Source organism: Achroia grisella, unplaced genomic scaffold (genome assembly GCF_030625045.1).
Source record: "Achroia grisella isolate CSIRO2021 unplaced genomic scaffold, CSIRO_AGI_Agris_v1 utg1174, whole genome shotgun sequence".
Taxonomy (NCBI): Eukaryota; Metazoa; Arthropoda; class Insecta; order Lepidoptera; family Pyralidae; genus Achroia; species Achroia grisella.
In genome coordinates, this window is record NW_026712590.1 from 395358 (window position 1) to 417340 (window position 21983).

The window sequence follows — 21983 nt, forward strand, 5'->3', positions numbered from 1 at the left end:
ATTGAATACATTATGTTAGGGAAATAGCCGCTGACCTACTTTAGACCATTTATTTTTTATATCACATATATGTTTAATTGAACTTATGTATTTTTAGTCATAATAAAAATATTCCCTAATTATTAATAATAAATTATTCTTATTGTCCTTTTAGTTCTTCATTCACCACTTTTGCCAAAAATTCCCAACAGATCGCTATAAGAATTGAAATTACCTATATACAACGACTCCTTGTTTAAAGTTATCATATATGGTTAAAAGTTTATTTTACCTAATTGAAATGCCAAACAAGGTAACGGCTACGGCTACTAATTACCATAGTAACCGTTGTTCTATATATTAACAGTTCTATAGACATCATCATCATCATCATCAACATGTGACGTCCTCGTGATCCTCATGCCTTGCTATTCCGGAGGACTACGATATCATGCCCCGCACGCAGTCGATTTTGTATAAAATCTACCTGGCTAAAAGTTGCTCTGTTTTATATTTCTCTCTTAGTCAAGGAACTTTGTTACTCAGCAACTTTTCAATCTATGGCTGAGTGTTAGTTTATGGACTCTATGTATAACTTCATCTCCGTTTCAACAGATTCAAAAACCTCAACACAGTATATCATAAACCAACTGCAATTTATTGCCCTCGGTGATTAATTAGTACATTCTGCCGAAGTATTTGTAAAATTTACGGTCATAAACTCTTTTCGGAACTACCATAACCAGAAGGTTAAAGTAGTTATAGTAATCATATAATTATAGTTATAGTAGTAGTTTTATTATAGTTTTAGTAGTAGGGTTTAAAAAGATTAGTCGGGTTATGTTTACGATTGCATCTCCTCTCTGCGCCTTACAATTTTTAGACCATTTCAAAGCTATTTGGAACTCGTTCAAATTCACGTCCAGAATATCTTTTAGACAGAATGGTTTTTATTGTTTTATTCTTTTCATATTTTAATATCAATAAATCTTTTAATCCAGTTGGAATAACAACATTTGGACTATTATTGGAACATAGGTAGACAGGAAAAAAAACAAATACTTGTTACCATGGTAAATACGTAAGAAAATACTATCGTAAATAATATTATTATGTCCCGAAACCTTTGAAATGTAGCTTTTATATACAAAAAAAATAGTTTCTATATCTATGTAACAAATTAGAAATTGGTAATGAACAGAAAATAAAAAACAATCAATCAAACGGTTTATCTTCAAAACGAATTGACAATATGGACAGCGATTCTGGACGCCATATTGCCACTTGATTCCATTGTGAAACTTCAATAATGCGCATGCGTAACCCGCATATTAAAATCGACGCTCGAACTAAACTAACTACGGGCGAAAACGGGAAACAATCGGGCCGTTCCATATTTGAAAAGTCCGCGTTTGAATATGGAACTATTTAAAATTTCGAATCCGTTGCGTTATCGCCGCGACGTGTTGGCGTTTTCCGATTGTTCACTGTCATTGTTTCATTATTTTTTTTTATTTCTCGATTATGAAATAGGGACGCGCCTATTCAATATCCGTTTATTAGATTATGGATATTGTCGGTTCTTTGTAACGGTTGTCGCCGACAGCGGTGTTGCTAAGTTAGTTTACTGACCTTACTTTTATGCTTTTAGCTTAAAAGCTATTTTAAAGAATTTAGTAAAAATAATAATTTATTTGCGTTATGAATCTAAACATTATTAAGACCCCAAAAGAGGTAGAGACTTTGTACTTAGTCGTCTGCGTAGGTAGGTACCTCTGTTTTACCTTTTTGCCGAGCAAGCAGAGTTCTTTGTTGACTTGTTGAGTTTAGCTTGGAAGATGAGATATGTCAGTAGAGGTTGGAAGCAGGCGGAATGGCAACGAACAAGGAGTAACAGGGGCGTCACGTGATAATGTGATGTCTGTGATATTGTTTATGTGTTTACTTACCATCAGGTGGCCCGTTAACTTGTTTACCATTCCAGTTATATAAAAAAAAGTAATTAAGGAAGTGTATATTATATAATTACTAATGTAATAAAAATATTAATAAATAGATACAATATTGTTAACCAACGTATGTGGCTGTACTTTCTACATGCTTATTATAGTTTGTAAAGTATAATTTAAAAATTCGTTAGTTTTTCCTTTACGCAGTTAATTCGACGAGACACTCGCGTCACGATCCCGATCTGTGGACCAAACATTTCTTTAACACCGAAACAATCATATTGTTACAAAGTATCTTACAATCATTTCGTTTGGGATGCTTCATTGTAAATAATATTTTTTATTCAGTCCAAAAATGGTATTCATAAAATTGCGAGGTTTTTCTTAGAAACACGATGCCAACAGAAACGGAACGATGCATTTTAAAATTGATTTTTTTTAAATAAATATTCCGAGCGGAATGTGTACATTCTGCGCGAAATTTTAAATTGAGAACTCGTGTTTTGTTTTTAACGATTCGTTGAAATAAAATAGATAATATTAATCTGTTGAATGTTTACATGTTATCTATACTTTCTTTGCTGAGTTTTTAAATAAAGAATGGATAGAGAGAAACCCATTGTATTTCAATTACTGACTGTTCCGTTTTCAAAATTCTTATTATTTTTTAATTACTGGCCATTATATTTAATATTTCTGTATAATTTACTTCGTGTTTATTTTTGTAATGTTGTATAAGGGGATTGTATAATTTAAATGAATACATGCTACTATTAAATTTAAACAGTTTATTATTAATCTTAAATAATATTTCGACTTGTATTTTGGTATTGCAATTCTGCGTGCATGCAAAAAAGATTCATAAATAATGTTAATACTACATAAAAGGTGTTTCCAACGAATTTATACCAAAAAACGTTTGTAACTTTCAAAGTCGATATGAATAAGTTGTTCATGAATTATGCATCTCGCCACGCATCCAAGACTGTGGGATATTGCGATGATTTCTTAGTTTTACAATATAGTTACGTATAGTACACTATTTATGGATATCATTACGTACATATTCATTAAATGAATTAAAACAGTCTAAAATTGCTTAGTTCACTTAATTTTTTGATAACTAGCTACAGCCACGGCTTCGCACATGTGGATGGATGTGTGTTACTCTTTCACGCGAAAACTACTAAACGGCTTTTGATGAAACTTCACAGTAACATAGCTTATACTTCAGAATGACACATAGGCTATAAATTTCATGTGGATGAAACCGCGGGAACAGCGGTTATAACCTTCCTGAATCACTCTATCTATTGCTATAAACTGCATTAAAATCCGTCGCGTAAATTAAAAGATCTAAACTAAACAGACATCGGAAGCGTCTTTATTTTATATGTAAATATATCAGGAGTGTGTGATGATTCGAGACTTGCGCGTGACACATTTTTAAGGAAATGAATGAGAATCCTCGAAGCACATTTTGCTCCTCAAAATAAAAGCTTATCGAATTATTTTTCGATACGTTTCTTGATAGGTAGATATTTGAATGTTTGATTGTAGATTTTGTAAATAGAAAATATATGATTATTAAAACACATAAGTAATTTAAATTCTCATGTTCACCATCTGTATGGTTCATTTCGAATTTATGTTCAACTAAATGTATTCAGTTGAATTTTATATAGTTCACTGTCATATTAAAGTATATTATTGTACCTACTTCTATTAATGGATAAATCAAAATATTATACAATTGATAATGTCATTTATCAATTGTATTTCGCACAAAAAAATTTATCAAAGAGGGACACTCTTTGATAAAATTTAAACACAGTGTTGAAAAAGGTAAAAAAAGTAATAAATATTAACCAATTCAATTTTTAAGTACCTGTTTCACTAATTTGTCACTTCCGGAAGCCAAACCAAACATCTTTATACAAGTATAAGAAACATAGAGAAAATATAACGCTTTAAAAAGAAAGTCGAGTAAAAAACACTATTCGAAAAGGCAAAGGAACTAAATTATAAGTGTATAATTACATTGACATTTAATCGTAACCATTGACCATCGATTGACACCTTAATTTGGGCCATAGAGCCGTAATCGAGTACATCGAGTGTGTTATAATTACATCGTGAATCGATTTATTTCGTATTGATATTAAAAATGGCGTTTTGTTCGTCGAACGTTGAAACAATACGCCGATAATTCGTATGAAGTGACTTGCGTTTAGTTAGATCTTTGTCTGTACGTCTGTGTTCACCAAACGATGTAAGTATTCGATTTTTTTTTTCTCTATTCAGTTTCATAAGATAATTGTAGAGATGGAACGTCGATTGTGAACGAAACAATGTATTAGTGATGTACGATTTGGAGAATAATATTTTTTAATCTTGCAACATTCTTTGGTTTTGGCCAGTCATGAACTCATGATATACGAAATAAATAGCAACTAATTATGTATATTCTGTGTACAAAAAATATTTCGAAACTATGAATCGTCTTAAACCTCATTTCAATTAAATTCTAACACCGTCGAAAAAAAAAGTTTGGCACTAATAGATAAATGTTTTTAAATTGTTACTAGTTTTATTTATATCCGTACTGAAATTGCAAATAAATATTTTATTTACTTGTATCTATCTAAATGTTCTTTCACCCGTAGGTGCGAACAATAAATTGTCAAAGTTGTATGGTACAGGGATAAACAAACAAATTACAAAAAAACAAATAAATAATGATTTTTGTATACAGTTTTAATAAACTAATACTGAGAATAGGCAGATTTGTTTTTTGTAATCGATTTAAAAAACCTGGGCTGGTTGCTAATTCTACACATATTGTAAAACAAAACCCCCGCGTCTGGCTGTATGTTCGCGATGATCTCAAAAACAGTTGAACGGATTTTCATGCGGTCAATAGAACATCCATCAGCAGTGATTTCTGATAAAGATTATATGTAGAGTTCTTTAAAGTAATTAATTTAAATACCCATGCAAAACGGGGGCGGGAATCTAGTAGAACAAAGAAGGTTTAGGTTTTATATACATATAATAATTAAAATTTATAAATTTCAAAATTCGAATGTTCGAATCATCCAGAGAAATGCGTTAATTAAAATTTACAAATTTCAAATTTCGAACGCTTGACGCTTCTAGACAACCGCGCTTGTACGTGTGCGTGGGTATGGTCCCCACACACGGGGATGAGATTACGAAAGGGTGAGTCCAGTTCCATCATCAATTATTTTCGTGAGCGCACACTGCTTTCCATTTTTAAAATAAACTTCACTCATGGGAAGGGGACACTAATAAAATTACATGTGGGGACCACGAGGGACAAAAAACGCATACTAATAATTTGTACAAACTTACTCATAAATTCATGTTTTATATTTTATTATATTATACATATCTGCTACTATATAATATTAGTTCAGAATTTACGTACATATTTAGTCCTTCCTGCTTAGTTATTTACATATTGTTATGCCCATTATTGTTAGAACTAAATATTTTTGTGTAACTGTGCATCATTTTTCCTTGGCTTTAATTCGTTGCATAGTTAATTTAAAGAGTTTCATCCACAAATAGTGTTTCTTTTATCGGTAGTTATACTTACTAATAGTCTAGTTCATGAAAGACATTAGTTTTTCTACTCCATATTTAAACATCTCCAATACCTGAAAAAGAAATGAAAATAATGATAAGAACTTGAAATAATGTATTTATTTTTTAAGTGGTTAGTCAACAGAGGAATCTTAAAGTTATCTCTTTTGGAATAAATCCATTGTAATTATTAATTTTATAAGATTATTTATAACATTTATACCTAAAGATTTTTACTGTCTTAGAATAGTTACAAAAAAGATATTTTATATAACTAATACAGTTTCAAACTAGATTACCGTATGAATGAGAGTTCGGTTCCAATATGAGATAACATTACGTACTTGTATATGTATGAATTAAATTTCGAACCCAATAAGAATATCCAATCGATCGTCTACTTCCAAATTTAAAATCTGATAGCAGCCAGCAGCCGAATTGGTCCCGATACAAAGGGATAGAACGAGCATGACGATTCAAATATTTTCGAAAATGGAATATTAAGTGAAGCCATTATACGACCCAATGACTGCTCTCGCTCTGTAACGTGTTATTAAAAATATATTTTACTTGCCGCGTTCCTATTACATAATTATAAATCGAAAATAAAAGTCATTGTATCGTTTCGGTTCGATTATTTATATGATAAAATATCGATTATAAGTATCATAGTAAGAAGCCCTATTTGCGTATTCGGGTCAACGACTTGCGTATGCTGGCTGCGTGTGATACTATGCGTCAAGTGACCCCTTAATGCGACTTATTGGTTACTCATTTAAAGTGCACGAATGGCCAATGACCATAGAGCAACAAAACCTTCAAATGATCTGACACACTAGGTAACTACTCTGTGATGTTATGTGCTCCATTATTATTTCAGTCGTGAGTTTCCTATCTTATTTGATTTCCATAAGGGCTTATTCTGGCTTATTGTTATATTGAATCAATAAACTCAAACGTAAGATTGTCTATTGATAAAATTGAAGAGGTGATTTTATAATTTTATCATCGAAACAGGCGCTTATTGAGGTCGATATGCTTAACATAATACCGAATAGAAAGACTGATCGAGCCAAGTGAAGAAGTGATCAATAAATAATGTATGTACTTAATTTAATCTTAGATGTTGAAACGTAGCTACGCTGTCATTGAGACCGCCTATAGAAGTACCACCTACGCGCATCGAAACAAAAACAGATCGTGGAGAGTTCCACAAAACATCATTAAATTCAATATTTCGTTTAAAAAGCATTCCACATATCTGGACCATTAATCACTAAAACTACCGACCTTCAAGGAGAACATCGGAATAAAATCGGCAATCGAAATAAAGCACTTAAAGCGAAACGTCATTATCGCACAACATAAATAAAAAACACTGAAATCGAACGCAAAAATTGAATATCGAGTCGATTTAAAACAGAATACGAATTTTAAAAATACGAGCACGGCCGAGCGGCATTAATTAAAAATTCTCGGTAGAATATTCAAAAATAGAATTCGCATTCGAACGCTCCTCCTTGTACGGATCCGAAGTTTGAATTTGGAAGAAACAAAAGGAAGAGAGCGCGGGAGCAACCCTTTTAGCGCTGATAATCTGTTCTTTGGCCGTGTTGTGTTTTGTTTTTTTTATCATTCGTTGTCACTTTTTTGTCCGAACTCGAGATTGTACACAACATTCTTTACTTCGAAACGAAGGTTTTTAAACTTGCATCGTGATTTATTTCTTTTTTATACCCCTTAATAACGAGTCCTCGCGTCCGATTTAATTGATGAATGGTCACGAGTGCGCTTCACAAATTATTTTAGAGGTCAATTTTAAGTTGATATTTTCTTCTTGACAATAACTTTAATCTTTGGAATTTGTTTATGGTATTTTAACGTATATAGTAATACATAATATATACAGAAAATAAACCGGAGCTGTTGAGTTAGAAGAATGTGAGAACTAATGCTGAGTCGGAGGTATATTAGCCATTGCTTAATAATTTCATAATGTAATATATAATATTTACACATTGTACAGTACTTTAATGTTTTGTTTTTATTGTATTACCATCAGTGGTAATGGTAACAGATTTCTAAAGAACTTTAAGACACATAAAATTTAATTTTAAAATAGGAATTAAATACAAACATGAGTCTCCGCCTTTTAAATTGGTTCGAAATATAAAAATTTAAAAATAGAACGCAATCCTTCCGCCCTCGGTTAGCCGGGCGGTTAGTGCTTTACATGAAATATTATTTTATGGAATCAACATCTGCGGCGGCTGCGATGTGTGCGTGAGTATTATTCCGGAGTGAGTGCGGCGTCGAGGGGCTTTATGTACACAAGTGAAATTACTTAAAAACTTACATGATTCAAGTGGATGGGAACAGTAACTGTTTCATGCTGTTTAAAATTATATTATTGTTTATTTAATAGGCTAGATATAATTTTATGACACTTTCTATGACTAGTAACTATTTATAAATTATAAGTAAATGATACCCAACCATGTAACTATATCTTAAGTTATTTTTACTCGAGTTGAATAAATATTTTATTACATTTATTATTTAATTTGAATAAATGCGAACATCGACACAATGAATCCAATATACGATCTTACATAACGCGGTCCTTTTACAATCCGTTCGCATCGTCAAATCACTCGTCGCGGGTTCATTTTTTAAAATTGGAACGAAAAGCGAAACCCTTCCATTTTTAAATTGCTTTCGTCACGGCGCTCCCTTTGCCACTATTTCGAGGTAATGCAACAACAAAAGGATTAAAAAAGTTAATATTCATTTATCACAACGAGATACCAGTTTCGTTTCTAGCTTTTGTTTTTAATAAAGTAAATAGTTTTATGAATCTATAAAACATTTTACTTTGGTTTGGGTTGAAAAAAATGTAGACATGAGAAATTGAATACACCTTTTGACGTTGGCAGCTAAGCTGGTTCGCATCGAATCCCCAAAACTAGTTATTGTGAGATCAGCTCAGCTGTGTTAGTATTGGGATTATACGTTTTTTGTGACTACCCTTCATTTTAAATTTAACTCTTTTCACTACTTTAATAATTTTAGGAACAATTTTAGCTTGGGGCGAGGGTTATGTGGGTGTTTTTGTATGAAGGGAACTCACATGAGTCGTATGCGGGCGTCGTATGTTTGAATTAATTTAAAGATTTGATTGAATGTACAATTCTATTGGAAGGGTTGTCATTATGATATGGTTTTAAGTCTTTATAAAAGTAATGATTGATTTTTTATGATCAGTCGATCAAGTTGAGCATTTCAAAACAAACCATAGTAGATCAGTCGTGAGATCAGTGCAGATTAAAATTAAATGCTTAAAATTAATGATAGTATTTATTTAAATGAAGTAGTTTGAAAAATAATACTTTTAACTGTATGTCATACATGTGTATGTGACATACAGTTAAACGTTTATATAGGTTGTAACGTGTGATACGTTTTTGAAAAGTTTTTCAATTTCAAATGTATATACTATACAATAATATACAATTTAGTGATAAATACAGTTATAACACATTTACTATATGTTGGCAACCGACTGCCGCGAATTCTTGATATTTTTATTGTTTTAATTAATTTTTTAGAACTTTTCTTGTCATGTTTTTGATATTTTCTCTTATTGTCTTACATTTCAGCTGCATTATAATATACTACACTATTCAAATCTACTATCTATTTTCGTTTTTTTTTAGTTCGTTTGTTCGTTTTCGTTAATTTAGACACCAATACAGTCTACCGATCCGTTACACCATAATAACAGTCAGTCTTAGATTATCTCAACCTTACCTAATCAATATGTATAAATGTAAATATAAAATTATTAATTAAATACATAAGTAAGTAGGTACAAATTAAATAGAATATAATTAACCAAAATTACTTGTCAACATCACACAAAAAACACAAATTATAACCGAATAAAAACTTCTTAGACGGAAAAAAAGGAAGCGGTTCAGAGTCGAAGAAAAAAAACAGGGTTGAATGTCCTTGTGAGGGAGAGTCGAGAACATGTGGCCGCCGAGATGCAGATAACATCGCAACATTCGATATACAATGCTGGCTTTGTTCGTGGATTTCCAACAAATCTGTTCAAGATCGAATCAATGGAATACGTACATAGGTAAGTTGCTCGGAAAGGAAGTGCAGTTGATATGTTGCAACGGTGTCGTAATCGTTACGTATTAGATCTGTCTCGTACGGAAGGGTGGGAATATGGAACAGGATGCGTTTTTGATCATCTTATTACAAATACAAATAATTCATATATGTATCTACATACCTACTACTATAACAACCATAAAAACCTAAGTGACATTCTGAATGTTAAATTACAATTACAATACCTTTACTAACCAAATGTAAGTAGTATTTAGGATATAGACACAATAAGGACACAGTTACCATAGTTACATTTTATCCCGGGCAACAATATTACTCAATCACATGGTCGAAATCGCGGGTAGAAGCTTGTTAATATCTAGAAAATAAACTGTTTATTGCCAGGATGGCCAATTCTAACTTCTACAAAGATATTACCTACCGTTACTAAGTTGGTTAAGCGTTTATAAGTGAAAATAAATATCATAGTTATTTTAAATACTTTGTTAGGTATATAAGTAAACTAAATCTATCAACCATTCCTACGATAGGCGGCTTGTCATCAGCAAACATAGAATTTATGCTCAATCAGTTTAGTTTACGAGATAAGTGTTGCCCAATAAAAGCGTAGTAAACGCCAGCTTAACTGTGGCATCAACAATAAACACTCTCCCACTTTGTTACGTCTTGTGTAGAATACTTCGAATGGCGAATACAACTCGATATCACCCTTATTAGTGGGTAATAAGGTTCTTGTCATGAATGAGTGACACGTGTGAAAATTAGTTTTCAATTTCATTTCGCATAGAAAATATCTTAAAGATTCTCATGTATTCGAATCGATCAGAAAAATGATTGTCTCTAAATAAGTGCAATTAATCTTTCCGATCGAATCGCCGTTGGAATTTGAAATTAATTCAACTTTACAAATCACATCAATTCGTTCGAAGATTGAAATCATAAATAGTTTTCGATTCGAATTACAAGCCAGAATTTCAAATTTCGAATCTTTTATTTTTCAAACGATTAAAATTGAGAGCCAGCAATAAAATTAATTGTCTCGATCGAGCATTCCGAATTCGGTAGATAATAAAAATATCGGTAGTGGAACATAAAACGGAAGCTTGAGGCTACTTCGTTGATCGACATTTATAAAATTAATAGCTAACTTTGATATGCAATAGTGTACTCGATATGTCTAAATTAGCGGTATTTTTGTATATTTACAAATAAATGTAATTTTTATTGCAGTTATATCTAAATAGGAAGATTACTTTCCCACAGATTTAAGATATTTTCTTTTCATTTCATGATTTTTTCACTATAAAGTTATTCCTTGAAATTCAAGAAAATTATTAGATGCGGTCATATTTTATTACTTATTTTAGTATTCTTCTTATTCGATAAGCTCTTGACAGAACGGTCGTGGTCATTATGTAGTGGAGTTAGTGGCAGATGTCATCCGCCTTACGACTTCTCCCTACTGGTTGCCATTATTCCATAATGGCAACCAGTAGGGAGAGTACCAGTTCCATATATTTGGACCATATATTTTAGTATAGAAATATAAATTTAAAATATTATTGAAATTAACAGGTTTATTCATTTATGTTATTAATACATATTGTTTTTTTTTTGTTTGCATTGTATTTCTATAACTAAACAATTCACATAACATTATGTATGTTGCGTTTGGTAACTGCAACTGTATACCCGGCAGACGGCTGGCTATTTACGGTTGTGCGTTTTGTTGTTCCAAATGCATCACAATTCGCTAACGTCTCGTTGCCTACTCGGTCAAACTTTACACTCGATAAATTGTTTGAGAGACACAAACGTGCCGTCCCGTACACAAACACAACTCGCCGCAATATTTGGACACGCTTGTGTGTCTGTATGTGTATATACTCGTACCTATATATACATACCTACGTCAGTTTTGGCGACAGTTAACGCTGCATCTAATCTATTTTATATATATAATAGAAATGTCACTAAATGTCTGTCCATAAAAGTTACATAAGAGAACTGTAATATAGGGTTTTACCAAAGTAAAATATTAAACTTAAATTTTTCCCGTTTTGTCTAATCTAGCAAAAAGTTTAATTGATTTTGTGCGATATATATTGGAAAACAGTTCTTCTTTTTCAGTATATATTAGTCCACTTCAGGACGTATGCCTCTTGTATAATTTTCCATCTTCTTCAGTCTATGATGCACATGGTCCAGAACGCCCTGCCGTCTTCTCGATGTCGTCCATCTGGCAGTTGCTCTGCCTACGCTTCTGCTTCCCAAACTAGGTTATCATCTCTGCTTCGACATACGTGACCTGCCCAACGCACTTCGACTATATTGCTTTATTCTATTTATTATATTAGCATGAGCATGTCACCCACAATACATTTACAATTCGTTTCTATACCACCGTAGGCAACAATTGTATAAAAACAATGACTAAAGTTGTCCTTCACATAGCAATCATTGGATTATGCAGCACAAATGTGTTATAGGTGGCGTGCATAACTGATGCGCTCGGGTTTGCGTCATTTTGTATATGCATAGTAGTAGGTACTAATAGAAATAAAAAAATGAATTCAAGATTCACTTTTCGTACATTTTCTTTCATACTCTTGTAATGACAATGATTGAAATTGGTGCAGCCATTCTAAAGTGATGTGTATTACATATACGAAAATTGTTTATTTAAGGTTTGTTAGTAGGATTGGCCCCATTTCAAGCAATATTTTCTTTATTTACATTTTTACATCAAAATAAATGATTGTAACTTTAACTTTATAAGTTATTCACTTAGGTACATTTTACTATGTAACCAAGGTATTTAAATTCAATAAAAAATTAAAAAATATCAGTGGTGATCATTTTAACATACATCTCGCGTGTACTATTATTTATTTTGATTAAAAACATCTCATGCAACATTATAATGAGCGTTAATTATGCAGACGCAGTTCCGCGGACCGACAAAACGTACAAACAAGCCTATCAGACGCATAAATAACAATAATATTTCGCACTGAAATAGTGTATAATATTAATTAACCTGTAAGTCCGTTTATTTCGTTTTGATCTACGTTTCTGGATTCGCACAAGGCGCGGGAATGCGCGTGCGCACCTGTCTCGCACTCTGTTAGCGCACTTTGTATGCGCGGCAAGTTTAGACATTATTGTCATCCCTTTTTGTGATCGCATCCGACAATTTACGATAGTTTAAGTAACCACTTTATGTTTTGTGTACCATTTATAATGATCGTTTTTGTATCGACATTGTATTTAACTATGGCATCTGTAGAAATTGTTTAAATTTATGTTCTTATTCTACTTTAATGTAAATAATAATTTTGCATTAAAACTAAACAGGTTAATAGAAAAATAAAATGAATAAATACATATATTTGGTGTTGATTTTGATAGGACAGTGAGTACGCGCATATTTCATAGACTACGCGGAAAGCGAAACGATAAATAAATCGGCGCGCATTTTTCACAAACGCATAAAATCCCAACGCACCTATTATTGAATCTTAGAACAATCGACAGAACTACAACTATCCCGCTCTAGTTGAATACGGCGCTCCCGCTCACTCGATGCACGCGCCGCTATTGTGTCTGGTGCGACTACGCAAGGCACGACTGTCTCTTTCATTCCAGCTAGCGCCGTCCCATTCGGACGCATGTCAATGCAGTTTATTGTACACGTTAATGGCTCTGATTACAAATGTAAATTTTCAGCGCGCGACGGCGTTGGTCGGCTTTTTTCTCTTCGATTTCTCTTTATGGTATTAAATTGTAGCAGAAATCGTAGCAAACCATAAATTTTTATTTCTTTTTTTAATAAACATGCACTATTGTTTCATATATTAATATTATTGTAGGTCAGTATTGAAAAACGAATTCGATGCGAGACTAAAGGAAATTATTGTGTAAGTAACGCTGTTAGTGTAACAATAAATTCTGGATTTATTTGTCACCGGTATACTAGTGGTATAGTATTGGTATTTGCATTTCCCTACAACATGCAAATAAATTTATATTAAAATGACAAGTTAAATTTATAATTTTAATTAGTAAATAGCATACAATTAATCCGATAGAGAGGAATGAGAGCCAGCAACTTGACGAAAATAAAATAGATGAGAGTAGTACGCACATTGACGCACTGACAGATAGACTTGCCTATTATTCGCATATCAGGGCACTTTATTTATAAAACCCGTCCAATTTAAATTGGCACATCCCCTTTGCATTTGTACGTAGAAAAGGTGGAGTGTTGGGGGCGAATCGCGGGTCTTGTCAACCTGGACGCCGTTACAACTGTTTCCCAACCGAATACCGTTCGCAAAAGATACCACTCGGCTGCCAATTTTCAGAAAGACAGAGCTAAAATAATTGCTGCAAACGCGCCCTATTTCGAGACGCCGAGTTTAGATAGATTTAATTCTAGAACATTATTATTCTACTGGCCGTTGTACACGATTAATATTGGAACAGAAGAAAAATAAAACCGATCGAATGAATGATCATTTCAGTAATTCATTCAATTTCAAATCTGTCTATGATTCAGTTGATATGTCAACAATATTGGCGGCCGGTTTATGTTCTTAATTCAAAAATTGTTGTATGTTATATAAAAGAGACAGTATGAATTGAAAGAAACATAAATTGCTGAAGACTCGAATTAATTCTTTTTAACAATAATTAAATATTCTATTAAAGTTTCTAAAATGTATATTCACAAAAATTTTATCGACAAAAAAACATGAATCTCAAAACAAGCTTCATATAAATTTAATAAATTTTGCAGCATATTAATTTCAATTTTTTTTTTAATCGTAATTTAATGCTGATTAGTTAAATATTTAACGTAATTGGTAATATTACGCATCAGTTGAAAAATATGCAATATATTTATTTATTTTGTGTTTGTGTTAGAAAAGACTAACTCATTTTATGGCGGCAAACGTCTACGTATCTATTAAGCAATCTCACTGCGTTTCTCTTTGTAAGTATGTGTAATTGTGTACTCACTTACTCCTATTGTCACCTAAAGCTTCATTACTATTTTACTAAGAACTTAATGTTTATTTATTGCATTAGTATAATTTATTAGACGCTCGACTATTTCTAAGTCAGTTGCAGTTACACCTCCGATGATTGCCCAAGCATACATAATGAGAGACACGACAATTTGTAGAAAAAAACTTAGATTTACGGTACTCGTACACACAAGCACGATAATTCTATATGACGTGGAAGCAATTCGCTAATTATTATAACATGCCATAAAGTAATATCTTACAAATACTTATATTAACCGCGTTATTATGTTTTTAAAAATCTTTATTTTTGTATCTTTAATGGCAAACAAACTGACGGGCCTACTGGTAAGTTGTAATCATTGCCTACAAGATTGTCAGCATTGTGACGCGCCTGCTACCTTCCATGAGTTGCCATTCCGGAGAACTAAGGTTTGCCTCCAAAGTTTGTAATTTCATACAAGCGAAACACAACTTAATAAATAAGCTTCTTGGCAAGTGAAAGAGGCGAGACAGAGGTACCCACGCAGACGACTTCAATTTAAATGTGAACATAAAACAAACAAACAGAAATAACAATTAAATAACAATAACGTCATTAATTAATCCGCGCCGCGGGACGCGCATCAAAACGCATCAACTAAACAAAATAATGCCACATTTACATCAAACACAAATAGTCTATAAATCTATGCAGACGACGGGAAATTTGGCAGTGCGTCATTTGGCATCGTCGCACCACATTATACGGAATGCAATTTCTGTTTACTTGCATCTGCATCCTTACAAATGACATTAAAACTTTGTCAAGATTTATGCGAGAATAGATTGCCACTCACAACATCTAAGGACACCCATTATCCGTTTCATTGTTGTCATACATTATGTATTCGTATCGTTGCAATACAACACTTATATAACAACAAAATAGTCAGAATAAAGGATATTGATGTAAGCGGACATTGTCAAAATGTTACAATACACATAATACTAGAATTAGTAAGGAGACATGCTATTAGCAATCTACAAAGTAAGGTTAGTGCGTGCATACAAGATGACACACAATGATACATAATAAAGTGTAAAAATGTCAACTACGAACGTTAATAAACTCGATATGAGGGCCGTACGTCATCGGCGGGCTGCATTCAGGCGCGCAATCTTTATGCGGTGCGGAGCCCCGAGCCCGAAGCCCGAGCGCGCGAGCAGGCGCGAGACGAAACTATCCGTCCGCGCTCATATTTACAACAATAAGCAGACGCGGGAACAATTACATTTGCACACAATATAAAGACATAAAGAAAGCAAATAATCACCTTTTCTAAATCCGAATACAAAGCGACGTTCGAAATACGAAAAGGTAACGGCCGATCGCTAGTGTGTATGCCAAAATGCCAGCGCGCCATCAACAATTAGGTATGCGTTCTATTCCAAAATAAATTACGAATGTGGTAATTTGAATTTCGAATAAATTATAATTTATACGTATCAATCGCAGATCGTAATAGACACGTGACATGTTACTGCGTTCTGAAATTAAAACTGCTCGAATTATTCACGGGCGTCATATTAATTTATTTTATACAGAGCCGATAGAAATTATTCAGCGGCGTATTTATAAATTCGTCTAAATGTCACGGGAACAATGGAGTGGTCGTGTCTATTTAAGATTGATGAGTAACAAATAATCTCCGTTGTTGTAAGAAAGGTAACTTGCGTAACGCTCGACACTCGTATGAGAATGTCAGATTACTGACCGGTATTATTTTCGGTAAACGATACGTATCTTGTCTATTCGGAGCCGACGTTGCGTTTAATAGTTTAAGCACAGTAAGTATTCGACCGGGTCCATAGGTATGTACTACTTACTCCTTATACCTACTGGTAATCTTGACGTACGCTGATTTCACGCAGAGATCATCGGATCAAATGTACTGAGCATATTTTTTACACGGTCCCGCAGCAGAATTTTAATGAAAATCGTGATTGAGTTTCTAAATGGCAAATTGTATCGCGGGGTTTTAATCGCCGCTAAGAGTCGTCTTAAAATTCGAGCGGCGCATTCATCAAAAATAAGAAAATAATTAATACCCGTTTGGAAACGAGAAACGAAACATTTAGAACGGACACAACAATAAAACAATACGCCGCTCGCAAACCGAAACAAAACACAGAAAAATATGAATTCCGATCGGAACGGGCCGCGGAAACAAAAGATGGGGGATTTAATGAAATGAAATAAAATATAAATTCCTTTTGCAAGCGAGAATTCTTACATTTTTAATTTGGTAGCGTGGAATGAGTCTAAAAACGGTCAAATTCCAGATTCATAAGCGGTGCCGTGATGAACCGCGCGCGCTCCACTCTCCACTGTATTCAACTAAAAACGAATATTCATTTATATTGAAAATCAATTCCGCCGAGGCTCACCATTGAATTTTTATAAATCCTAATTTATTTGAGTGAGTGCGTGAATTATTATCTCTATATTTTTGGGTCGCCATATACGGTGAGGTCAAGCTTCTGCTGTGTTACCACGCTATTACATTTGTAATCTTGTCAGCATCTGTTACGTTATGAACGATTGCGAAGGATGTAGTACATTTAGTTTTAATTTAATTCAATCAAAGATTAATAATTTGATCATTAATAATGTATAGTTAGACTATACTCAATACTACTTAATAGATATTACAACGAGGAAAGCATTCTCTTTTTTTTTATTTATTTATTTTATTTATTTTTATTTATAACTCTTTATTGCACCTTAAAAACAATCCAAAAAAAAAACAATATTCATAATGTACAGTACATATTTTAATTGATAAAGTAAAAAAATACTTAAATACAATTTTAAAAATTCTTAAAGAACCTACATTTTTAGCAAGTAACATCGCTATATTTTATTCTTATAAGTAACTAGCTACTTGCCCGGCTTTGCACGGGTGTACACGTATTATACACAATAAACTTTTCTCTTGAATCACTCTATCTATTGCTAAAAACTCCAATAAAATCCGTTGCGTAGTTTAAAAGATCTAAGTGAACAGACAGGGGAAGCGATTTCATTTTATACTATGTAAAGATACACCCATACATTTTATACAATTGCAGCCGTGAGAAGCTGAGACTGGCTTCTCCTCATGTATGTAATACCGAATCTAGGTATTAAAAATTATCTCCAGACTTGGTTTCATGTTCAGCATTCTGAGAATGTAAGTGGAATCTTAATGAGTTGCGTTATGATTTCTTCGTGTACATCTCAGTAAGTAATTTCATTGTACATATATGGACAAATATTTTGATTGTTCAGTATATATTAATTTTGGAGAACATTAATCTGGAAATTGCTAATTGATGCTAATTTATATTTTATTTAATTCAGGCTACATGGCCCATATTCTAAATACCTTATAGACTAACATAAGAAATAATAATCTATTTCTCCTTCTTGTTATCTTGTCCTCTCTCTGTCTCTGTCTCACACACACAAACACATACACACACACTTTGCAAGTAAATAATAATAAGCTTGAGTTAATACCTTATTTCATTGTCTTTTTATAAATTGTATTCCTACCATTGTTAATTGTAAGAGGAGGGAACTGGTACCTAAAATACAAGTTTCTACTTAGTTTAGGTACCAGGGAACAATTTAAATTGTAAATATTGGATGCAAAATTATTAATATTAAAATAATGAAATATAAGTACAAATTGTCTCTATGGTCAATGACGACTGCAATCTGCCACGGTATCGGCGCTACCGTGGCAGCTTGCCGTCGTCGGTGCCATCACCATAGAAGACACCACTCCCTTCGGCCAGTAGTCCTCTTTCATGAAGGTTGGCAGCAGAATTTATATACTTAACGTTAAAGTTATATAATAATAATATAGATAATAATAAGATAACAGGATTTAAACCGACAAATTCTTAAAACCTTATCTCAAAGGGTATGAAAACTCTGAGATAAGTTTAAAGCTTGCTGACTATACCTAAATGTTAGCTGGCAGAGAATGCTATACGACATTATGTTTTTGTACAATATTCATTGTTCAATAAAGAATAAATGAAAATGTCTAAGTCTAAATTAGGTATTTGTCGATCTCGCTGGTCTAATAGTTTAGTATACCTCCTTACTTCCGATGGTCGCTGGTTCGATTCTTACACGGTATAAACATTCGTATTCATGAGAATGAGTCATTATTATTATTTACAAATATATATATCTCAGTTATCTAGTACTCTTAACACAAGCTCTGCTTAACTTGAGACTATACATATAAATTTGTCTGTGTAATTATAGGAATATAAAAAAAAACAAAACATTATTTTATATAAATTTCTTTTACTTTTTTATCTAAAGTTCTTTAGTGGAATGTCAAACCAATCTCCATTTTAAATAAACCACTACCGCTACTTACTACAACGTGTTTGAATGTATAATCAATAAAAAACAATATGGTATATTCCAGAAGACAAACGGTTCTCATTATCGACAATGTTTACTCATAAAGTTTTATTAAAACAAACAATAATTTCTTATGCGTTACTCATTCGGCCGTTCGAGCTTAGGAGTCTGGAATGTTTCATCTCGTACGTCATCCTAAGTGGGGATACGGAAATTAAGATGAACACTAATGTAAATATTATATTTAAACAAAAACATGTTGTTATTTCATTTTAACACATATTAACAATACATTTTATATACTGTTTATATGCTTTAAATGAAAATAGTTACATATTTTTGTCTAAATATATGATGCATACTAAGTTATACAGTATTATCTATTTTTAATTATACAGTAAATATATTTTATTAATATTTAAATAACAACATATTTTTTCTAAATATAAAATACAGAATTTATTGTTTATTTTGTATTTATTATACACTTAATGTATTTCACTATTATATAGGTATATGAAAAATAAATTAACTATTATAGACAGAGAGATAAAAATGTCCATTCCAAGTTAACTATTATGATATTATTGTACAATTACCTTAACCACAGTAATATAATATATTTTTAAACCACTGTACATTAATTTAATAAAAAAATAATAACAGACCATAAAAATAACAAAAAAAATACATAAATTGTTTGTGATATACCTATTCGGCTATGTAAAAAAAATATTTTGTACTAAATGCGCAAGAAACAATACTTAGTTTATACTTACAATATCAATTAATAACTATTGTACGAATATTTACAGAAGAAACAAACACTCATGACATTCTTACCAATAATAAAGTTTTTTAACATTATCTTGTAGGTACTCTTGTGACGATTAAAGTCTAATATTTATTTTGCAATTAACCTCATACGGGTCCTTCAATTCTTTAGGAGGGAATTTGTTACTGGAGTAGCTGTGCCGCCATCAAAAGGTTTATAACTATAACACTTATTTGCTAGAAAACTTGGTTGCTTTTACTTAATCCACAAGTTACCTGGTGTAGATAAAATAGGTTTGTAATGTATAAGAGAGAAGTAAACAAAGAATTTTATTAATATCATAAATGCGAAAGTTTTTGAGTGCGGATGGATCGATGTAAATTTGTTACTCTTTCATGCAAAAACTACTAAACTGAATGGATTTTAATGAAACTTTACAATAATATAGTTTATACAATAGAATAACATATTAACTATAAATTTAATGAAGGTGAAACCACTAATAAAGTAGTGAATAAAATAACACCACTGAATAATATTGACAGCAAAAGCCAATCAGAATCATAACAGTATGACTGCATCAACTGAAATTGTAATCGAATAGTTCTTGTTAAAACAGAAGCCATCCAAATAGACGAACGCAAAAACACGATCGTTCGAAACATCAATTCCTGGACCGAAGTAATAAAATCAATCACTTTGTAGGTAGGTAACGGTAGATATGAAATTTTTACATTTGCTCCGTACAACGTATGGAGTTTTTTGACTTAAAAATAGATTTTTTGAGTGCTCCCAACCGAGATAAGTTAGATGAATGCCCGTTTTAAACAGGCGAATGAGTGGTTTATATTTTTTTAGGTTCATATTTGTCGGTACGGTAATTACGATGTAATCCCACATGTATTTTTGGCCGCGAGATTGTTTCTTTGAACGTAATGGAGAGCATACACTGAACACCAATTAGATTTTATAAGTGCGCCATCAATTTAAAAGATTTGTCAATCCAACTGCAATTCTAATTGAGTCTAGTTAATATCGTAACTGCATTTACATTATTTTTGTTAAAACAGAAACTATTAGAAAATTATCAAAGTGTCGTTGTGTATTCATAAGAACGTTTGATTAATACAGTGAAACAGTAACTTTAAAAAAAGGGGTTTTTTTAATTTTATTAAGTTGAAAATTCTTGAGCCTTCATCCCATTGTGGTAACTTATTTTATATTAACAATAAATCATTTATTTTACATCCCAATCTTCTATCACGTCAATAACCCCAACGAGAGACACCGTAAAAGCCCATATTTAGCTTTACAATAGCGGGCGTGGTCCACGAGCTAGCGTCGAATAATTATCCACCCCCCCCCCTCCCACGTCCCACCTAATACCTCCCCCCCACCCCATGTGCTCATTGAGCATTGTCTTCGAGATGTGACCCTTTGCGTTATATGGCAACGCCAACATGCCAGTGACGCGTATTGTTCTCATTTGGCTAATTTCCGCGTAGATGATTTTATTATCTATGGTTTCAATTCTAAGTATAAACGTAATACATATATTAATTAGTTTCTAGCTATCCAAAAATATTTTTTTTTCACAAATCACTTAGAAGTATGATATATATTTCATTCGTACTCTCTCTATCTATATTTATTAATCAACACACGACAATGATTTCGACAGTTAATCAATGTTAAATATTAATAACTCGAAATATGATATAGTTTGAAACTTTTTATCATAATTATCTGAATAAACAATTAAGTCAGCTTAGTTCGATAATCTCATAATTTATGACTGTTTACTTAAATTTAGTGTAGTTTTTACCTCTAATAGAGATATTAAGACTGATGATTCACTAAGAAAATATTACTACCTGCCTTTATGAATGATTGTCTCTCTAACTGTGTATTTGATTAATTCCATTTTAATAATTTTTTGTTGCATATATGTTATATTTACATATGTGCCTAATCCTCGGTTATACAATAAAAAGAAATTAGAAACATTGAAATATTTATCTATGAATGGATTAACGTTTTAATCGGTTGTCAATGGTGTGCGTAAAAGAATGCGATGGCCAGTG